Consider the following 23,557-nt stretch of genomic DNA (forward strand, 5'->3'; position numbering starts at 1 on the left):
CTGAAGGCAGAGGCCCAACCCACTGAGCCACCCAGCTGCCTCTGAAGAGTCAGATTCTTAACCAAGTGAGCCACCCAGGTGCCCCACAATGTATGTCATCTTGAGAGACATATCAAATAACTGACAATGGTAACTTGAGGTAGGTGGTTAGGGACAAAAAAAACCCCTCCCATTTTTCATATTACATATTTCTAAAAACATTTGAAAATGCATAATGAGCCATATTTCTATTTTTGTAGGCAGAAAGCATAACAAAATTTAAAAACAAAAAGCTTCATAATGTGAGTGACTTGAAGCTTTCCCACAAAGATCAGGTACACAGGAAGGATGTCCCCTCCCGCCATTTTTTTTTATATTGTTCTAGAAGTTCTAGCTAATACATTAAGACAAGGAAAGGAAATAAAATGTATACAGTTTGGGAAGAAAGAAATAAAACTGTCTTTGTTCACAGATGACATGGTAGTCTATGTAGAAGACCCAAAAGAAATGCAAAAAGAATTTCTAGAGCTAATAAGTGATTATAGGAAAAATTATTGCAGGATACAAGGTTAATACACAAAGAGCAGGATGCATAACACATTTTTCATGACACATATTCAAGGAGGCCCCGTCATGCAACCAAAACAACAGGTGGAAAATTCACGACCCCTGCTCTTGGAGAGCTCCAAATACAGTTACTGTCTGAGGCTTCTGACGTTATAAAGCAGAAAGGGAATATTGGTCCGTGTGTGTGTGTGTGTGTGTGTGTGTGTGGCACTTGTACACAGAAAGAACAGATTCCTGCTAATCATCATTTGATAAAGTACAGTTATATTTTTAACAAGATAGAATAACTTCAACTTATATGCCCACAGAATATGCCAGATATAATTACATACACATAAAAATAAATATCATAAAGAATTAAAAATAACAGCAAGCTGGTAGGAAAATGATGTGCCCATCTAATGACTCCAGTTAAAATGAATTTCATGGAAAGAAAGACAATATATTGCATTGATTAGAAGTACAGCGTAGGGGCGCCTGGGTGGCTCAGATGGTTAGGCATCTACCTTCAGCTCAGGTCATGATCTCAGGGTCCCGAGATCAAGCCCCTCATCGGGCCCCCTGTTCGGTGGGAAGCCTGCTTTCCCTCTCCCACTCGCCCTTAAAGACATTCTTCATTTCTTCACCAAACCAAGTTCTGACACTCAAGCTCTCACTTTCCTTTGGCCTTTCTGCCTTTGACATTCTCCTGTTCTCCAGCCACACTTCCTACCTCTAAGGATATATGAGCAGGAGGTAAGCATTATAATGCTCAGGTCAGCCGCCTATGAGGGTTGCTTCCACAAGACTCAGCTTTTCAAGTTGCTCAAAATCTCCTCCACCGGGCACCTGGGTGGCTCAGTGGGTTAAAGCCTCTGCCTTCGGCTCAGGTCATGATCCCAGGGTCCCGGGATTGAGCCCCGCATCGGGCTCTCTGCTCAGCAGGGAGCCTGCTTCCTCCTCTCTCGCTCTGCCTGCCTCTCTGCCTACTTGTAATCTCTTGTCTGTCAAATAAATAAATAAAATCTTTAAAAAAAAAAAAGATTAAAAAAAAAAATCTCCTCCACCACCCTTATCCTGTCATCCTTCTTCCGTGCATCATTTCAGGACCAGCAACTCCTAGAACAGTGAAGCGTTCTTGCTTTCTTTCCCAGCCAAGGACACTTTAGGAAGGAAGCCCTAATTGTTCTGACAAAACATTCTGTCCATTCAGAATGAACTCCCAAAGGAATTCTGGGAACTCATGCCAACAGTCTACCAGATTGCTGCTGGCCAGTTCCAAGAAGAGCCTAGAAGGAAGAGCCTGCTGATTCTTCTGCCCCCACCCCCCGCCATGTTGTATGGTGTCAAGCTCCCAGCTTACAATGTCCCCATTCTTCTGGTGACACCATTTCAACAGACTTACACAGCTTCCTCCTTCGACTAGCATTTGTGGGTTTATGACATTCTCTGCCAAACCATAAGGGTGACCTGCAAATAGTAGTTTTTCTGGCCTGTGTACATTTCTAGAATCTCTAGGTTGACCATCATAATTACAAACCCCAGAACATTAATAAGGACAATGAAAAGTGGGATGAAGAATCATGGAGGGCAAACTGTTAACAAAGAACAACAATAGGGGGCGCCTAGATGTCTCACTCAGTAGACCATGCAAATGCTTGATCTCAAGGTTGTAAGTTCAAGGTCCACATTGGGCATAGAGTTTACTTAAAAATAAGTAAATAAATAAAATCTTTTTAAAAAGAACAACAAAAGAAACCTCAAAGTCTGCACATAAACTAAACAGAAAGCTTTGTGAAACTGAATCTTGTAAGTTTACATTATTTAATAAAGCCTCGGGGCGCCTAGCTGACTCTGTCAGTAGACCAAGCAACTCTTGATCTCAGGGCTGTGAGTCCAAGCTTTATGTTGGGTGTGGAGCCTACTTAAGAAAAAAAAGAGATGCCTGGGAGGCTCAGTGGGTTAAGCTTCTGCCTTTTGCTTGGGTCATGATCTCAGGGTCCTGGGATCGAGCCCCACATTGGGCTCTCTGCTTGGCGGGGAGCCTGCTTCCTCCTCTCTCTCTCTGCCTGCCTCTCTGCCTACTTGTGATCTCTGTCAAATAAAGAAAAGAAATCTTAAAAAAATAATAAATCTTTTAAAAAAAAAAGAAAAAAGAATAGTGATTTATCATAATTTAATAAAGTACAATTATATTTTTAAGAAGATAGAATAATTTCAACCTATATGCCTTTGGAATATGCCAGACATAATCACATAAACATAAATAAAAATATAACAAAGAATTAAAAATAACAGCAAGCTGGTCAAAAATGATGTGCCCATCTAATGACTCCAGTTAAAATGAATTTCATGAAAAGAAAGACAAAACAGTGCATTATTAGAAGCACAGCCTAGAATCATCCAGATCTCTGTTTGATGCCCAAACAGTATCCAACTTGCAAGAAATGCCTCTAAGAGAAAACTGGAGGGAACCAGGAGAGGTTGATAGAGCCCTCGGACTGTGCTGTAGGGCTCACCCGCAGCAAAGAAGAGAGGGAAGGAACTGTGGGCCAGTAGAAGCGTGTTAGTTCACAGCGTTTTCTAAGGAAAATTCAGCAAGGCTGGTGGGGAGCACTCAACTCTCCAGAGAAATCCCATCTCCAGCGAACGAGCCTGCCTTTAGATCCCTGTGCACCCCACCCCTGGCCTGGGGCAGCCCATGGGTAGCATGGTCTTAGCTCAAATACATCGTGGTGCATTTCAGAACACAGGAGGGCCCTCCAGTCAGTTGCTTCCTGCAGTTGGAAGGGTATCTGAGAGGCGTATCTCATGGCCACCACACTTAGCTTCCTCTTCAGTGAAACAAGATAGAATCCATACTCACCAACTAGGGCAGCTGTGTTGCTCAGAGGAAGCGGTGTTTATGAACACTCTGTAAACTCCAAGGTATGTGATACGTAAACCATTATCTACCCAGAACTGTGCCCCAGTCATGAGGTGTGGTTCTCACTTCCTATCTCTGTCCGTCTCCTTTAATGCAAGTCTGCAGGAGTCTAACTCCAGTCTGCCTCTGAAGCCCTCATTCTTTTTTTTCTTCTTAAAGATTTTAGTTATTTATTTTTAGAGAGAGAGAGAGAATACGAGCAGGGAGAGGGGCAGAGGGAGAGGGAGAGAGAGAATCCCAAGCGGACTCCGTGCTGAGCACAGAGCCCAATGCAGGGCTCAATCCCAGGACCCTGAAATCATGACCTGAGCTGAAATCAGGAGTTGGACACCTAACCGACTGAGCCACCTAGACATCCCTGAACTCCTCATTCTTCTGGGCTACCCAACTAGTTATTTCCTGGGCCCAGCCCTGCCTAGAAAATGGGAATGGAAAATGTAGACCTTTGGCTCATAGTCAAAACACCCTCAAACAGACAGGCAGCTGGGTGCTGACAGGTCAGTCTAGGCCTATAATGCCCCACTTCATGAAGCTGGACATTGACTTCCTTGCTTCCATGCACATCAAGTTCTATAATTTAACACTTATTACACCACTTGGGAAGGAGGCAGACCATTGGCTTTGAGAGCTCTACATCTGTTTTTTATTTTATTGATTTTTTAAATTTTATTTTTTTTTTAAAGATTTTATTTATTTATTTGACAGACAGAGATCACAAGTAGGCAGAGAGCAGGCAGAGAGAGGAGGAAGCAGGCTCCCTGCTGAGCAGAGAGCCCGATGCGGGACTCGATCCCAGGACCCTGGGATCATGACCTGAGCCGAAAGCAGAGGCTTTAACCCACTGAGCCACCCAGGTTCCCTATTTTATTGATTTTTTAAAGATTTTTTAATTGATTAATTTTAGAGAGATCGAGCAAAAGCAGGAGGAGGGAGAGGGGTGAAGGGAGAGGGAGAAGCACACTCCCTGCTGAGCAGAGAGCCCAATGCGGGACTCCATCCCAGGACCCTGGGATCATGACCTGAGCCGAAGGCAGAGGCTTAATGACTGAGCCACCCAGGTTCCCTTTCATCCTTTTGAAACCACGGGAGCTTTTCGAAATGCGAGAAAAGCAGACCAGGGAGGCCAGCAGACCCGTCCATCTCCCTTCATGTCAACAGCCTACATGGACAGCAACTGTGGTTCACGGAGCAACAGCATTACAAACATCATAAATATCCCCTCTCAGACCCAGGCAGACTCAATGAATGAAAATCTGCCTTTTAATGGATACCCCAGTGATCCCTGTCCTTGTGCCAGACCACTACCGTCTCCCTTTAACTGCAGTTAAGAGGGAGGCCAATGTAATTTGCCAGATAAATCCCCAGGTGAAAATAAAGAGCAATTAATAACATTTTTCTTAAGAAATTACATTTTCCAGGGTGCCTGGGTGGTTCAGTTGGTTGAGCATCTGCCTTTGGCTCAGGTCATGATCCTGGGGTCGTGGGATCGAGCCCTGTATCGATGCTTCTCCCTCTCCCTCTGCCTGCTGCTCCCCCTGCTTGTGTTCACTCTGTTAAATAAACAAATACATAAATAAACTTGAAGAAAGAAATACATTTTCCTTTTTTTTTTAAATCTCCTTTGCTTCTTCACTCCCCTTCTTCAAAACCTACAACACCTCTTACTGAGCTCCCATTCTGTCCCAGACACATCATTTTTCTAACCCTCAGATCATTTAAAAAGGTATTTTTATTCTTAGGGTGCAGATGAGGCCCAGAGGGTTAGAAATCCACCCAAAGTTAAACAGCTGTAAATTTTCAGCCTACATGTGTCCCTTTCTGAGTCCTGGGCACACCGGGCAAGGGGAGAACACGCAGGACAGGAGGGAAAACAGCTTTGGGGAGTCTCATGGGTAGAGTCCTGTGTGGCTGATCCACAAGTATGTTAAAAGGCCTGTAGAGGGAGATTAAGGAGGTAGATTGGGAATGGTGCATGGGAATAAGTTTGGGAAGTGATATGGTCAGAAATGGGCAATTATGTTACTACTTTGCCACACAAGATGGATCAAAGCAGAGCAGACAGTGACTGGCTTGAGAGAAAGGACCGATTTGTACCAGAATGAACCTCAGAGAACATGTAGACAAGTGGTTTTCAAACTTCTTGGCCATGAAACCCTTTGTGCAAATGAGATCTTGCTCATCTGTGTGAACAAAATGGATTAAAGTTAAATTGCTCTGATTGGGGAAAATTCAGGGAAACTATCCTCCCTCTTATTCTCTCCCATCCTTTCTCTCGGAGCAGATTCTTGCTTGAAAATCATGATCAACAGAAATCGGCAAACTAGGCATGCCTGGGTGGCTCAGTCAGTTGGACGTCTGCCTTCAGCTCAGGTCATGATCCCAAGGTCCTGGCATCAAGTCCCGTGTCAGGCTCCATGCTCAGCGGGGAGCCTGCTTCTCCCTCTGCCTGCTACTCCCCCCTGTTTGTGCTCTCTCTCTCCCTCCGTCTAACAAATAAATAAATAAAATCTTAAAAAAAAAAAAAGCAAACTATAACCAAATCCTGCTTGCCTCTTGTTTTTGAAAATAAAATCCCATTGGAACACAGCTATGCCCATTTGATTACATGTTGTCTGCAGCTGCTTCCATGGTACAATGACAGAACAGAGTAATTGAAACAGAGACTATTTGGCCACATTACAGAAAAGGTTTGTCAGCCTGTCATCTAGAGCCTTGCCACTCCAGTATGCTCTCCAGACCAGCTGCATTGGCTTGCACTTGTTGTCCCTATATGGGAAGGTCCATTTAGGAGTCATTACCTTGGAAGAGATGACTGGAGTTAGGAGTTGTGTAATACGGTGATGGGTCAAGGAAGAGAGTCTAGAAAGAAGAGAAAGGAGGGTCTGAACAAACTTTAAAGAATACCTAGATTTAGGGAGCGGGTCAAAAGAGGAGAAATCATGGGGGAAAGTACCAGCTCTCATTGGTACCAGTAAATCATGACTCATTGACTTTCTAACGTTTTTGATGAAAAAATCTGAAATATTCCTCTCTTCCAAATGCCTTGAAGAGTTTGCATCTTAGGAATCCAGGACAAATGATACAGGGTAGATACACTCTTGCTTCTCACTATATAAATGCCCCGTACACATCTCTCTTGACCTTCTTCAAAGCAGTGTTTTGAGGACATGAATATTTATTCTTAAAATTCTTAAAATGCAAACTCCTCCCTAAGAAGAAATGTGCATAATGCTGCCTTTATCAGATATCTGGAATAATATGGTAGATTCCTTCTCTCATTTAAAGGCATATACAGGGGCACCTGAGTGGCTCACTGGGTTAAGCCTCTGCCTTTGGCTCAGGTCGTGGTCTCAGGGTCCTGGGATCGAGCCCCACATAGGGCTCTCCACTCAGAGGGGAGCCTGCTACACCCCCCCGCCCCCCGCCTGCCTCTCTGCCTACTTGTGATCTCTCTCTCTCTCTCTCTGTTAAATAAATAAATAAAATCTTAAAAAAAAAAAAAAGGCATATACAGGGGCGCCTGGGTGGCTCATCTGACTTCGGCTCAGGTCATGATCTTGGGGTCCTGGGATCAAGTCCTGCAACGGGCTCCCTGGTCAGTGGGGAGCCTGCTTCTCCTTCTGCCTCTGTCCTGGCCGCCCCAGCTTGTGTGCTCTCTCTCTCTCTCTCAAGCAAATAAATAGAATCTTAAAAAAAAAAAAAGGTGTATACAATTTTTTAAGTTGGCATATATGTCAGGAAAATCATCATACAACTCAAATGAATGGACGCTTTTTTACAACCCCGGTCTTTACGTGCCTTGTCTGCAGACAGACTCTTACTTTCTTTTCCCCTTCGGGGACTGTGCATTACAGGCAGGAGGAACTCGAGCAACTGGACTTCCAGATGTCCCTATATTACTAGTTTATATGAAAACATGTTATCTGAGCACACCTCTAAAATTGCTTTTATTGACTTTCTTTACCTCTTATTTGAAAGATTTCTTTTTTGAAAGGTCAAGATGATAAACTAAGAATTGTCAGCCGTTTGATGGGATCAGATTTCTAAGATAAAAACAGATACTTGGTTTACTCTGTATACATTTTTTTTTTTTAACTCCGTATATCTTGGAAAAGACTTGCAGAGGTCTGCCTTTAGCAATCATTAGTTGTGGGCGCCTGGGTGGCTCAGTGGGTTAAAGCCTCTGCCTTCGGTTCAGGTCATGATCCCAGGGTCCTGGGATTGAAACCCATATCGGACTTTCTGCTCAGCAGGGAGCCTGCTTCCTCCTCTCTCTCTCTCTGCCTGCTTCTCTGCCTACTTGTGATCTCCACCTGTCAAATAAATAAAAATGAAATCTTGAAATAAAATCATTAGTTGCTTGGAAGATTCAGGATTCTGATTGCTGAGACTTTCCTGAAAGTAATTTCTTTTTAAAGATTTTATTTATTTATTTAACAGAGAGAGGGAGAGAGAGAGAGATCAGAAGTAGGCAGAGAGGCAGGCAGAGAGAGGGGGAAGCAGGCTCCCCGCTGAGCAGAGAGCCTGATGTGGGACTCGATCCCAGGACCCTGAGATCATGACCCGAGCCGAAGGCAGAGGCTTAACCCACTGAGACACCCAGGCGCCCCTCAAAGCAATTTTCTTTTTTTTTCTTTTTTCTTTTTTTTTTAAAGATTTTATTTATTTATTTGTCAGAGAGAGAGAGAGAGAGAGCACAGGCAGACAGAGTGGCAGAGGGAGAAGCAGGCTCCCTGTGGAGCAAGGAGCCCGGTGTGGGACTCGATCCCAGGACACTGGGATCATGACCTGAGCCGAAGGCAGCCTCAAAGCAATTTTCTAACACATGTTTTACTTTTGCTAATGGCTTTTTTTTCTTACTATTTCTACCGTCACCTGGAGTCACTGACCAAGTGTTGACTATTCCGAAGGGAAAGATTTAACAAATAGTCTCTAAGATTACAGCGTCAGTGTTAATCCTCATGTGCTCACAAGAATAATTTTTTTTTTTTTTTAAGATTTTATTTATTTATTTGACAGACAGATCACAAGTAGGCAGAGAGGCAGGCAGAGAGAGAGGGAGGAAGCAGGCTCCCCGCTGAGCAGAGAGCCCGATGCGGGGCTCGATCCCAGGACGCCGGGATCATGACCCGAGCCGAAGGCAGCGGCTTTAACCCACTGAGCCACCCAGGCGCCCCACAAGAATAATTTTTTAATGGTATGTAAACTTTATTCGGACCCCAATGATCTATACCAATTATCTTTCTAGATCGATGCCATCTAATAGAAATTTCTGCTAGTGACCGAAATAATCTATATCTGTGCTAAACATATACTACCCAGTAGCCACGTGAGGCTGTAGAGCATTTGAAATGTGGATAATGTGACCAAGGAACAGAAGTTTACATTTTATTTATTTTTAAATTATTCAAACTCTTAGCCACCTGTGGCCATGGTCATCTGATCCGACAGCGTGATTCTAGAGCCTTTCATCCACGCTGAAAGATACAACTTCATTCATGAAGAGAGGAGCACCACCTGTTACTGTGACCTACCTCATGAACAGGTGATTTAGGAAATGTTGCCTGGCATTTCTTTTACTCATAAGAAATAGACTATTCAAGGGGCGCTTTGAGAGTCTCTCCCTCTGCCCACCCACTTGTGCTCACATGCGCACTCTCTCTCAAAATAAATAAATCTTTTTAAAAAGAGACTATTTGGGGCGCCTGGGTGGCTCAGTTGGTAGAGCAACTGCCTTTGGCTCAGGTCATGATCCTGGGGTCCTAGGTTCGAGTCCCACATTGGGCTCCCCCGGCTCTCTGGGGAGCCTGCTTCTCCTTCTCCCTCTGCCTGCCACTCTCCCGGCTTGTGCTCTCTCTCTCTCTCTGTCAAATAAATAAATAAATAATCTTTAAAAAAAACAAACAAACAAACTATTCAAGGGGTGCCTGGGTGGTTCAGTCAGTTGAGGGTCTGAGTCTTGATTTGGGCTCAGATTGATGAAGTTCTAGAACATAGGTGAGGTTCAGTGGGGGGAAGTCCGGAGCCGATGACCAAGAAAAAATTCTTGAGATATCTTTGGTGCAAAATGGTGGTTTATTAAAGCACGGGAACAGGATCAGTGGGCAGAAAGAGAGTCTGCCCCAGGGTTCTGAGAGGCAGCCAGCTATGTACCATGGAGTTGGGAGGAGGTAAGGAAAAGGGAGGTTTCAACAGAACTTTCATATGCTAAGGAAGACCTACAAGATACCAGATACCAGAGGCCTTGCCATTGCTAAGGTCGTTTTGCCCTCTAGCAAGGTATTAACATTAAGATGGGTGGGAGATTCCTAAAGAATGTCACAGATGTTCCACCCAGGAGTGGGGGTGGGGGAAGGTTGGAGGGTGTCAGCTTTTGCTTTGTCCTCAGCAAGCCTTCTGTGCCCTCATCAAGATCATGATTTCAGGGTCAAGGGATCGAGCCCTCCTTCGGGCTTCACTCAGCTCCAAGTCTGCTTGGGATTCTCTCTCTCGTTCTCCTTCTGGCTCTCGCCCACTTGTGTGAGCTCTCTCTCTCTCTATAACATAAATAAAAAATAAAATCTTAATAACAACAAGAAGAAATAGACTATTTAAGGATTTTCCAGTTGGTAAGGGAGGAGAAGGCAAGCTGAAAGCAAAGCACAAATTGACCCCCGCCTCCCACCCCCCCATACCCCCCTTCCGAGTGGGATCTGTGTGACTTTCCCCAGGCTTTCCTGGCTGCCCTAAGGCTAAGGGAAGGGGAAATGAACTACCACTAGGAGTTAACTTACAGTGGTCACAGTCCTGTAGAAGGTGTCTCCATCATTTACAAATGTCTTAGTGATTTACAAGAAAAAAGCAATCTTATCAATCACCTAACTTCCAGAAAACCGTAGACTCAATTTCCCGGAGCCTTAACGTCACCCTCCGCTCCACAGTGATGTGGGAAACAAAGGCAGAAGGGAACTGAAGTAAAATTCAATGTCCCTATAACCTGCAGCCCATTGACAAATACTTGAGGTAGGTAAACTGTAACATTCCTCCAGGAGATTCCCAACGGTCTTCAAAATTTTTATTTATTTATTTGACAGAGAGAGACCACAAGTAGGCAGAGAGGCAGGCAGAGAGAGAGAGAGAGAGAGAGAAGCAGGCTCCCTGCTGAGCAGAGAGCCCGATGTGGGACTCGATCCCAGGACCCTGAGATCATGACCCAAGCCAAAGGCAGCAGCTTAGCCCACTGAGTCACTCAGGCGCCCCCAACAGTCTTAATGTTAATACCTTGCTAGAGGGAAAAACAATCTTAGCTTGATAATAGCCAGGCCTCCAGAATTCTGCAAGTCCTTTTGGACACCTCTCTTTGTCCTTACCTCCCCCAACTCCAAAGTATATAATCAGTCACTCCTCACAGCTCCAGTGCAGCTCTTTCTTGCTCACAGGTCCTGTCCCGGTGATTTAATAAACCACCTTTTTGCACCAAAGACGTCTCAAGAATCCTTTCTTGGGGGGCGCCTGGGTGGCTCAGTGGGTTAAAGCCTCTGCCTTCAGCTCAGGTCATGATCTCAGGGTCCTGGGATCGAGCCCCGCATCGGGCTCTCTGCTCAGCAGGGAGCCTGCTTCCCCCCCTCTCTCTGCCTGACTCTCTGCCTACCTGTGATCTCTCTGTCAAATAAATAAATAAAAAATCTTAAAAAAAAAAAAAAAAAGAATCCTTTCTTGGCCATCAGCTCTGGAACCCAATGACACTCCAAACAACATGACAATGGAAGCCATCTCTGTACCAGGTACTTTAGTAGAACTTGGAGACAGAAATGAAATAGTATCCTTCACCATTCTCAAGGAGCCTACAGTCTATGTGAGGAGAAAAGATTGTTATCAGTTAATAACACTAGTTGAAGATACAATGTAATTGAAACAGATTCATAGCCTCAGGACAGAGCTGAAGCTGCCCTCACTCAGATTAGGGGTGGGAAGGGAGGGCATTGCAAGGAAGTGCTCATACAGGGCGTGGCGTTGATGTGGGGGGGGTTTTAAGAACAGGTGAGGAACAGGAAAGGGAATGTTATTAGCAAATAGCATGATATGCATGGGGAAGGCTTAGTGTGGTGAGGCTGGGGCAGAAGGTACTCTGGAAGGTGGTAGGAGATAAGACTGGAAAGGTAGATCTGGGAGATCCCTGAAAAGCATGTGAAGAGACTGAACTACAACAGAGGTGAGTCACTTCATTGTGGAAGGGAGTGAAATGAAGAGTATTTGGAGGGGGTGACGGACAGAGAGGCAGGGATGGGATCCTTACAGTTTGGTGTGATGAGCTTAGGAGTTTAAACTTCACTCTTTTTTTTTTCTTTTAATATTTATTCATTTATTTAACAGAGATCACAAGTAGGCAGAGAAAGGTGGGGCGGGTGGGGGGCAGGCTCCCCGCTGAGCAGAGAGCCCAACATGGGACTGGATTCCAGGACCCTGAGATCATGACCCACACAGAAGGCAGAGGCTTTAACCCACTGAGCCACCCAGGCACCCCAGGACTGCTGTTTTGAAAGAAGAAAGAGCTAGTTTTGTCTGCTCCCATGGAAACCTGGAAGTTTGACATCTCTAGGAAGCCAGAGGTGGGAAAGCCAAGTGTTCTTAGTCAAAAGGTTGTCTATACCTACCTCACGTTGAGGGTCATGAGTAATTCCTAGACCCTCCCTAGAACACAAACCTATCCCACAGCATGGTTTGACTTTCCTTACCAGTGCTTTGGCCTCTACACAGGACTATGGCACTCACTGGAATGTTCTCAACTAGTACAGAGCCCCTCGTAAATACAACCAGTTCCCAGTCAGAGAATCATGACTTTCTGGTACATCACAAAACTGGGTTACTGGTTCCTTAACTCAGCTTTGCCACTGTTTGGCTAAGATGGTAAAGAGTAGAAGTAGGAGAGAAAGAGAGAAACGGCAGGTAGGGAATGACAATAGGAATAAGGTAGAGGGCTTTGAGTCCTCTAACAATTTCATGGCAGCGTGGTTAACAGTATAGACTCCAAAACCAGACCACAGGAGTTCCAAATCTGAGTCTCCCTACAAATAGCCATTTGGTAAAGCCTGAAGCAAATACTTAACCTCTGTGTATTTCAGTTTTCTTGCCTTTTTTTTTTTTTAAGATTTTTATTTATTTGACAGAGATCACAAGTAGGCAGAGAGGCAGGCAGAGAGAGAGGGGAGGAAACAGGTTCTCCGCTGAGCAAAGAGCCCAATATGGGGCTCGATCCCAGGACCCCGGGATCATGACCTGAGCAGAAGGCAGAGGCTTTAACCCACTGAGCCACCCAGGCGCCCCAGTTTCCTTACTTTTTACAAAACAAAGGTAATAATAGAATCCACCCCTGTGAGTACTACCCAAAGGGCTTACAACAATACCTAGCATGCAGTAAGGGCTCAATAAATTCTTAATTATTACTATTACCACAGAATGAGAAAGACAGGCAAGGGCTCAGGGCACCTGGGTGGTTCAGTCAGTTCAAAGTCCAACCCTTGATTCAGCTCAGGTCATGATCTCAGGATAGTGAGATCGAGGCCTATGTGGGACTCTGCACTCAGTAGGGAGTTGCTTGAGGTTCTCCCTCTCCCTCTGCCCCCTCCTCTACCTCCTCTTTAAAATGAACAAATAGGGATGCCTGGGTGGTTCAGTTGGTTAAGCGTCTGCCAGCGGCTCAGATCAGGATCCCAACTGGGATCGACTCCCGCGTCCTCTCGCTGCTCCTGCTCAGCGGAGAGCCTGCTTCTCCCTCTCACTCTGCCTGCTGCTCTTCCTGCTTAACGCTCTCTCACTCTCTGTCTCTGGCAAATGAATAAATAAAATCTTTTAAAAAATAGGGTGCCTGGGTGGCTCAGTCAGTTAAGCAATTGCCTTCAGCTCAGGTCATGATCCTGGAGTTCCCGAATAGAGTCCCGCCTGGGGCTCCCAGCTTCATGGGGAGTCTGCTTCTCCCTCTGACCTTCTCCCCTCTCGTGCGCTCTCTCTCACTGTCACTCTCTCAAATAAATAAATAAAATCTTCGAAAATAAATAGATAAGTAAAACAAAATAAGTGAACCTTAGAAAAAAAGATAAGCAAGTTCTGTTTTCTATGGCTGAGACGGAAGAGTGGTTTTAGCTTTATTTTTTGGTTTGTTTTTGTTTATTTTTTAACTTTAAATGTATGTGCTAATAACATTTATGAAGTATTTAGTTGTCTCAAGTATCAATATACGGTACTAAAAAGAATTCTTAGGCCCTATACAGTACTATTAATAACTTCAGGGAATCCAATATCTAGGTAAAAGTTCACCAAGGGTGCCTGTCACGGCAACACAAACTGGACCAAAGTTCAGAGCCAATTAGAGTTGCTGAGTTACTCATTTATGAGACCAGTAAACCTTTGAGCACTACAAGGTGGTTGTAAAACTTAACAGGAAATGACTCAAATCTGGAACAAAGTTAGTCTCATGCACAGTGAAAAGTTGTGCAAGAGAAAAATGATGAATGTTAAATGCCAGGATGATGTGATACATTGCTCAACATACTGGTGTACAATCTGTCTTTGCAGGGGTCAGATCATGGTCTCACTTTAGAAAAGGTTTTCCCTGGGTTGGGGTGGGGAGGGATGGGGTGGCTGGGTGATGGACATTGGGGAGGGTCTGTGCTATGGTGAGTGCTGTGAATTGTGTGGGCCTGAGGATTCATAGACCTGTACCCCTGAAGCAAAGAATACATTATTCAACTTAAAATAAATAAATAAATAAATAAAAATACATTAAGAGGGAAAAATAAAGAAAAGGTTTTCCATTTGCCCTAGACAATTTCAACCTCTGGGTTACTTCTCAAAGTACATTTGCCTTAAACCAGTAAGTGAAGAAAATCTTTCTCAAGTGCTGTGAGTGTATGATATCTCTTTTCTAGACCCTGTCATCAGGGTCATAGGCGTGTGAATGAGGGTACAGATCCCCCGAGGAGACTGTTCATGAATGTAAGAGGTGTTCAGAAGTGACTATGATGGGGGAAACTAAAGCAAAAGAAATGTAACTTAAATTAAAATCTTAGAGATTGCTTGCAGCCAGTGACAGACACCTGAAACTTGAAGAATGTGACCTTCCTCAAGGAACTCGAGGCTGCCTTCGTACCTTTACATTTAAAAGGAACCTTATCTTGGCAGCAGCTGGCCCCTCAGGGCCCGGAAAGTCTTGCTTCCAGATTCCTTGGAGAGTTGTGGTGCCCCTGGCCCCCCACTAACTGAAAAGTACACAATCAGTCAGTCCTCACAATCCCAGTACAGCTGTTTCTGCCCATAGGTCCTGTCCCATGAATAGGGAAGGGGTGAAAGTCTAGGCAGGAGAGAGAGAGGAGGCCCTTGACTCCCCTGGCTGGCTTCTGGAGTGATTCCTGGCAGGAGGAGACACTGAGGCAGGCAGAGCGGAACAAACCGAGATACAATAATGTCAAGGCCACAAGCTTCCTGGTCAGTTCTCGATAAAAGACTGCCACCAAAAGCCCTCAGTGGCAAGCCTTTCCGGACTCCTCTCGTTTTAGAGAGGTTTCTCCCCCCCCTTTCTGCTCTCACCTTCACTTAATAAACTTTGACTCCATTTCACCCTTTTGTGTTCTTGAGATTCATTCTTGGACTCTTGTGAGACAAGAACCCTGCCATCCTGCAACACTTAACACTGGGCGCTGGGAGACAATCGTCACAGGGGTGAAGACACACTCTCACAAAACTGAGAGGAGTTCAGAAGAATCACCCTCTCGAACCAGTCAACAACATACGGGGAGGCAGTGTGGTGCGAAAGTAAGTAGCTTTAAGGTCAGACAGATGTAAGTTTTAGTGCCAGCTGTCACCTTTGCCCATATTCACAAGGTAATTCATTGCAGAACTGTTGATAATAACAAGTGACTAGACATATACTAATATCTACATGTCTACATATCTACCAATAGGGGACCAGTTAAACAAATTATGGTATAACCACATGGAAAGTTACCCAAATGGAAAAACAAAGTACAAAGCAGTGTGTAAAGAGGAAACTATTTTCTATCTTATATCTGCTTGTTTAGGCAATAGAATATCTCTGAAAGAGTATTCAAGAAACCAGTTAAGAATGATTGCCAGCGGGAGGGAAAGTGGATAGCTGAGGAAAAAAAAGTTGGAAAGAGAAACTTGGCATTTCACTTTTAAACTATGTGATTTTGCCACCTGTTCAAAAATTAAAGAAGGGTTAAAGAAAAAGGAGCTATGTCTGGAGAAAACTTACAAAAAGAAAAAAAAATCTTTCCTTTTTACTAGTTATGCAAACTTGAACAAGTTACTTAACTTTTACAGGGCTCAGTGTCCGTAGGTCTAAACGAGGATAACAACAGAACCTTATCACCTAGGTTTGAGTAAAGATTAAATCATCAAATATAAATATACATTAAAAGATTAAATTTACATTTACATTACTGGTGCTGTGCCTGGCACATAAATTAACAGATACATAATAACATTATTATATTTGTTGGGATTCTGATAGTGAAGCCTAGAGAGAGGTTGCAAAGAAAGAAGATACTGGCTATTCCTGTATGGAGCTTACAGATACGTATATATCTGTAATGTATATATATCTGGATAATCTCATGTGTATATATATGTGTGTGTGTATATATATATCATTTTTGTCTTGCACAGCTGTGCATATATATAAATATATAGGCATATACAGATACTTAACGTTTATGTTTTTATATATTTCTCATATACTACATATATATATAACATATCTCTCTATCCCCTCACCCCTACCCTCCTTTGTAATCAGTAACTTCATCCTTGCAGTAATTCTGACCAAAAATCTTGGAATCATCCTTGAATCCTCTCTTTCTCTGAGTCCACATTTAAACTATTAGCTACATCTGTTGCTTTTTGACATCATTATCAAAATATTTCCAGAATTCAGACCTTCCTTCCACCCTAAGCCAAACCATCATCTTCTCTTGTCTGGCCTTCCGCAATAGTTTTTTAGGGCACCCCATCCCCGCATCCTGTTCTGTTTTCAGCACAGCACGGGTGTAATCCTCTGCTCTTAATCCCTAATGATGGTTCCACTCACTCTCATTGTAAAATTCAGAGCCTTGAAGACGTGATCTGGCCCTATTGCTTCTTTGACCTCAACTCCCCCTTACTGTGTTTGAGTCACACACTGGCCTCCTTGCTGTCCCACATGCATGACAAGCTAGGAGATTATAACAGATCTTTCAAAAAAACAAGAACTCCAGCCAAAAAATATTTTAAGAGTATGAAATTTGTACAACACAAACACCTCCTCAAAGGACAGAGAGAGAGCTCTGAAGCCAACAATTAGAGGGGAAAAAATACTTTTAAAGCACACAGTGACGTTTTAATAAAACTGACAATGTAGTCAGCAAAAAAGGTGTCCAAAAATTTTTTTAAAATCAACATTATATAACCAGATCCTCAGATCACATCACAATAAAATGAAAAACTCGTTATAAGGATGCCTGGTTGGCTCGGTCAGTTAAGTGTCCAACTCTTGATTTTGGTTCAGTTCATGGTCTCGAGGTCGTGGGATCGACCCCGGTTGTTGGGCTTTACAATCAGCATGGAGTCTGCTTGCCCCTCTCCCTCTGCTCCTCCCCCATTCTCTGTCTCTAAAATAAATTTTTAAAATCTTAAAAAACAAAACAAAACAAAACAAAAAAAACCCTGAGAACTTCTGGTCATCAAATGACACCCTCAAGGAAATGAAGAGGCAAACCACACATGGGGGGGACATATTAGCAAAGCATATATCAGAAAAGTTTGGTATCCAAGATATATAAAGAATTCGTACAATTCAATAATAAAAAGACAAAAAACTCATTTTGCAAATGGGCAGAACATTTGCATAGTCACTTCACCAAAGAAGATAAGAGAGTGGCCAGTAGGACAAGAAAAGGAGCTCAACATCACTAGCCATCACTAATGTAAAAGTGGTTGGGGTACCCAAACACCCAGCAGAGCAGCTAAAATGTTTCAACCGTGAGGCTATGAACACCAAAAATTCATACATTGCTGGTGGTAACTAGACTTAAAAGCATTTTAAAGGGTGCCTGGGTGGCTCAGTTGGTTGAGCATCCGACTCTTGATTTTGGCTCAGGTCGTGATGATCTCAGGGTTCTAAGCTGGAGCCCCACATTGGCTTCCATACTTGGCAGGGAGCCTACTAGACATGCCCTCTCCTTCTTTCTCTCCCTCTGTGCTTTCCCCCATTTGTGTGCACGTGCGCTCGCTCTCTAAGATAAATAGATCTTTAAAAAAGAATTTTAAGATATTTAATACTTAATTTAATTTTAAGACATTTAATACTTAAGATATTTAATATTTAAGTGTTTTATTTGTAACTTTCCTATGAATTTTCTTCACATTGATCACTATACACAGAAAACAGGCAAAGAAGAAAAAGATGGTGTGAGGGAGGGTCCCAGAAAAAATAAAAAATAGGTGTCCAAGGACTGAGTGTTGAAACAGAGGAAACTAACGGGGACAGAGTAAGTAACAGAGGAAAGGAATAGGAGTCAGAGGCAAAATGTGAGCTACCGGAAGGAAACAGGCAGTTTGGAGGAGGGGAATCCAAGTGGGAAGCCAGAGGAAGGCTTAAATGAGGTGACACATGACATGCCTACAATATTGCCTGACACATAGGATACACAGTATCCAAATATATTTATTAACTGTAAATCAGGAGGAAAATTAAAATTAAAAGGGCAGGTATTCAATAACTGTTTATTCAATAAATGTTTAGTTGCTCTGGTGGTATATAAAATAAATTGGTTTTAAATGTTCTGTGCTAAATTAACATCGCACCTTTTCCATGAATCTATTTTTACTGTAGCCCCCCCCCCCACTGTTTTAGATCTATGGTTGAGGTAGCAAGAAATATTTGAATGTAACTTGGGTTTCTCTTTTTCTGGTAACAACCCTACAAGAGGTGAATAAGTGCGACTGCCTTTCAGAACGATGTATAACTTAAAATATAACCCCTGGAAGATTTTACTAGTTACCAAGCACATTTAGATACGGCCTTAAGAAAAACATATACTGAAAAAAAAAAAAAAGAAAGAAAAAAGAAAAACATATACTGGCAACAGGTCTTTGGGAGAGGGAGATATAGGACCTTGAAGCTGAGCAGCTGGGAATGCCCCGCCTGTTCAGGGCTGAACGCTGCCTGCTTCCCTTTTCTGTTATCTCCCCTTTCTCCTCCCAAAAGCGCCTGTTGTTAGTTAGATGAATCCTTTGAATGTGCTTGTTTAACTATAAAGTTTACCCTCCTTCTTGTTTGTCCACAAGACCTGTGACTAATGTTTGACCTTCATCGACTCTTCTGTTGGTTGCTGTTTCTATCTAATAAAAGTGAGACTGAGGAGTTGCTCGTGGCCTCAAGTCTTTTTTTACTGTTGTCCCCTGCTCCCTTTCTCTTGCCCCTGACTTGTTTGTGCCTCATTCTTCTCCCGTTCACCAACTGGAAGTGGCAAATAAGAGGCTTTTACTGAAAGGCTTTTTTTAACTTAAAAAATGAGAGCGGGGTAACTGGCTGGCTCAGTTGGGAAGGTGTGAGGCTCTGATCTCGGGGTTTTAAGTTGAAGCCCCATGTTGGGTATAGAGATTACTTAAATTTTTTTTAAATGAGAGCAATTAAGAGGACAGCTGGCTTGCTCAGTCAGTGGAGCAGGGAGCTCTTTAACTCTTCCTCCCCACCACCCAAGTAGGCTCCACACCCAGTGTGGAGACCAGCATGGGGCTTCATCTCACGACCCTGAGATCAAGAGCCGGTCACTTAGCCAACTGAGCCACACAGTCATCCACAGCATGTAACTCTTGGTCTTGGGGTCATGAGTTCAAGCTCCACGTTGGGTATAGGGTTTACCTAAAAAAAAATCACAGAACAAGTAAATAATCCACTTGTGGTTAAAAATTGCAGTACCAAGGGGCACCTGGGTGGCTCTGATGGTTGAGTAGCCGACTCTTGATTTCAGCTCAGGTCATGATCTCCAGGTCGTGAGATTGAGCCCCTTTTTGGGCTCTGCCCTGGGCAGGGAGCCTGCTGACAAGTCTCTCCTCCTGCCTCTACCCTTCCCCCCAACCTTAAACTCACACACACACACACACACACACCCCCAGACTCACTCTCTATAAGATAACAAAAACAAAAAATTGGCAGCGCTGAAATTCAGTCTTCATCTGATGAAAGCACAGTTCAGGATGACCATGATTACACTCAAGATTCTGTACTGAAATGCGGTGGTCGGTTAGGCTGGCGCACTTAACTTCATAGGAAAGTCTTCAACTGTGCCTCAGTTTCCCTGTGCAAGTTGTAAAATGCACAACAAAAATGATTTTAAAGCACTGCTCAGGTATGAACAGCAACATTTTGAAGAATGAAAGTGGGTGGAAGTGGTGAATACCAGATTTGTTCCCCAATTTCAGAGAGTATCAATTCAATGATCAAAAAGCTACCTACTGGAAGGTGGTAGGGACTACCCAAGACAGGTCTTAGGGTATCAGTGACCCTTTGATCACCCACCTGCCAGCTGTCACACTTAGCACCACCTGTCTTCTCTCAGGCCAACATTCGCCTTTCCCAACTCAAGTCTGCCAAAAACGCACTCAAGCTTCCTGTTCTTCCTCATCCCAAATATTTTCAGTTTATTAGCCTAGGACCTGTTAATCATTGACCTGGGATGAACTTTTTACTCCTGGGCTGCCTAGTGTATTCTACTTCATGGGAGTTTTCTGGAAAGCCCATCTTTAGCTGTTATACATCAGCAGAACAGAATGATGATTGATGAACTTAAATCATTTCCAAAAGCATTTTATCCATAAATTGCTTCTTTTTGACTTACGGAACCTCCACTCTTTTATATATGAGACCACAAAGATGCTTTCATGCAGAATAATACAATGAAAGAGGAATGACGATGCCAGGAACCAAAAGTAAAATATATTTAAATAATTTTGTTGGCCACTATTTTTTTTTTAAAAGACTGTATTTGTTTACTTGACCGAAAGAGAGAGAGCACAAGCAGGGGGAGCGGCAAGCAGAGGGACCCTGGTCCCAGGACCCTGGGATCATAACCTGAGCCCAAGGCTGACGCTTAATCGACTGAGAGACCCAGGCGCCCCTGTTGGTTACTTTTTTTTTTTTTTTTTAAGATTTTATTTATTTGCCAGAGAGAGAGGAGAGAGAGAGAGAGTACACACAAGCAGGCAGAGAGGCAGGCTCCCTGCCGAGCAAGGAACCCGGATGTGGGACTCAATCCCAGGACTCTGGGATCATGACCTGAGCGGAAGGCAGTGGCGTAACCCACTGAGCCACCCAGGCGACCCTGTTGGTTACTATTTTATCAAGAAACAGATACAGCTGACAAATCTCTATTATAATAAGGACACTTTAGGCCAGAGGCTTTTTATATTATTATAAGGAAATAGAATGAACTCAGTTATATCAGGGTATGGGTAATTTGACAATTGATGTATATAAAGAATTTTTGGCAAAAACATAGATGTTTTTGTTAAATTAACCCATCTCATACATCACATTTCAAAGAGATCATTTTTAGCACAATAAACAAGTGTGTTTACCAGGAAACTATGTTCTCCAGAGATCTGCGTTATAGGACTTAAGGCTCCCATGGGATATTCTTTTTAAAGTAACACTATTGTTTAAAAAAAAAAAAATTCAGGGGGCGCCAGAGTGGTTCAGGGGGTTAAAGCCTCTGCCTTCAGCTCAGGTCATGATCCCATCCCAGCGTTCTGGGATCGAGCCCCGCATCAGGCTCTCTGCTCCGCTGAGAGCCTGCTTCCTCCTCTCTCTCTGCCTGCCTCTCTGCCTACTTGTAATCTCTGTCAAATAAATAAATAAATAAATCTTTAAAAAAAAAAAAATCATTAAAAAAAAAAAAATTCAGGGGCTCCCTGTCTGGCTCAGTCAGTAGAGCATGTGTCTCTTGATCTTGGGTTCATGAATGTAAGTCCCATGTTCCGCATAAGGTTTACTTTATTATTTTTTTTAAGATTTTATTTATTTATTTGACAGCGAGAGAGGGAACACAAGCAGGGGGAGTGGGAGAGGAAGAAGCAGACTCCCTGCTGAGCAAGGAGCCCCATGCAGGATTCGATCCCAGGACCCTGAGAGCATGACCTGAGCCGAAGGCAGATGCTGAATGACTGAGCCACCCAGATGCCCCTAAAGTTTACTTAAAAAAAATTTAAGGGGTGCTTGACTGGCTCAGTCCATAGAGCAAGCGGTTTTTGATCTTGGGGCTGTGAATTCAAGCCCCACCTTGGGCGTGGAGCTGAGTTAAATTTTTTTTTCTCTCTATTAAGATTTTATTTATTTATTTGGAAGGAGTGAGAGTGAGCCGCCAGAGGGGCAGAGGGAGCGGGAGAGGTGTGGGGCCCCGTCAGAACTCAGTCTCACAACCTAATCTGATCGTGGGCTGAGTCAGAATCAAGAGTTGGACATGTAACCGATTGAGCCACTCAGGCACCGCCCCTCCCCCATTTTTTTAAAAATTTAAATGTACAAGAAGGTATAGAAAGTGATTCTTAAGGCCAAGTTCACATTTGAATCACTTGGGAAGCTTTCACTGAAATGCCAGTGCCTGGGCCCTTCTCCCGGATTCTCATCCACTTCACCTACAATGGGCCTGGGCAACAGTAGTTTTTTTTATTATTATTTTTTAAAAGATTTTATTTATTTATTTGAGAGAGAGAGTGAGAGAGAGCATGAGAGGGGAGAAGTTCAGAGGGGACGCAGTCTCCCCGCAGAGCTGAGAGCCCGATGTAGGACTTGATCCCCTGACTCCGGGATCATGACCCTAGCCAAATGTAGTCACTTCACAGAGCCACCCAAGCGACTGCAACAGTGGTTTTAGAAGCTCTCCTGGTGATTCTAATAGGTGACAAAGGCCGAGACCCATTCGGACGAAAGTCTTTCTTCCACCCTTGGTCTAAATTTAGCTCCCAGTTCTGCCAGATGCAGCCGGCCTTACCAGGCTTTTCTAGAGCCCCCCTATATCTCCCACAGGACTGCACATAAATGAGGTGTGGTGATGAAGAGCTCGTCTCCTGAAATAAAGATTATCTGGGTTTAAATATCAGTTCTTCTCATCACTAACTAGCATTTGGACAAATTATTTAGTTTCTCTCTGCCCAGTTTTACCTGTAATATGGTGATAAAAATAAATGCCTACTTCCTACGTTTTTTTTGTTTTTAAGATTTTATTTATTTATTTGATAGAAAGACACAGTGAGAGAGGGAAGACAAGCAGGGGGAGTGGGGGAGGGAGAAGTAGGCTTTCCACTGAGCAGGGAGCCCCATGCAGGGTTCACTTTCATGACCCATGAGATCATGACCTGAGCTGAAATTGAGAGCTAGACGCTTAACCGACTGAGCCATCCAGGTGCCCCCCTTGCCATTTTGTGTTGATACATTTTGTGGATAATTTTATATTGACGTGTAAGTATACTTTCTTCTTTTAACAGCTGCATGGTAATTCACTGTAAGATGTACCATTTAAAACCAGTCCCCTGTTAATGGACATTTTGGTCATTTCTAGTCTTTTGCTGCCACAATTTTGCAGTGAATATCTTCTTACACAGATCTTTGTGCATGTGTGCAAGTATTATCTAGCACCAGGACAAATGTCTAGAAGAATTGCTGTCAATTTAAAAATCTTGGTGGAGGGCGCCTGGGTGGCTCAGTCGTTAAGCTGTCTGCCTTCAGCTCAGATCCTGATCCCAGAGTCCTGGGATGGAGGCCCACATCAGGCTCGCTGCTCTGCAGGAAGCCTGCTTCTCCCTCTCCCACTACCCCTGCTTGTGTTCCCTCTCTCTCTCTGTGTGTCTTTCTCTGTCAAATAAATAAAATCTTTAAATAAATAAGTGAATAAATAAATAAAAATAAATTTTGGTGGATATTGCCAAAGTGTCTTCCAGAAAGCACAAACCAGTGCACACTCCCACAAAGAATGTGTGAGAAAGGCAGTTACCCTCAAACAAATATATTATCAAAATTGTGGAGGGGCGCCTGGGTGGCTCAGTGGGTTAAAGCCTCTGCCTTCGGCTCGGGTC

The 23,557-nt window shown here is 43.5% G+C and overlaps 1 protein-coding gene across 2 annotated transcripts in view; it reads right to left on the reverse strand.

Annotated features, from left to right (window-relative positions):
• The window catches only part of PLIN2 (perilipin 2), a 58,421-nt gene that overhangs the window by 32,546 nt on the left and 2,318 nt on the right, over nucleotides 1-23,557 (reverse strand). The gene's annotated exons all lie outside the window — the stretch shown is intronic.

This window comes from Martes martes, assembly GCF_963455335.1.
Source record: "Martes martes genome assembly, chromosome: 12".
NCBI classification, from domain to species: Eukaryota; Metazoa; Chordata; class Mammalia; order Carnivora; family Mustelidae; genus Martes; species Martes martes.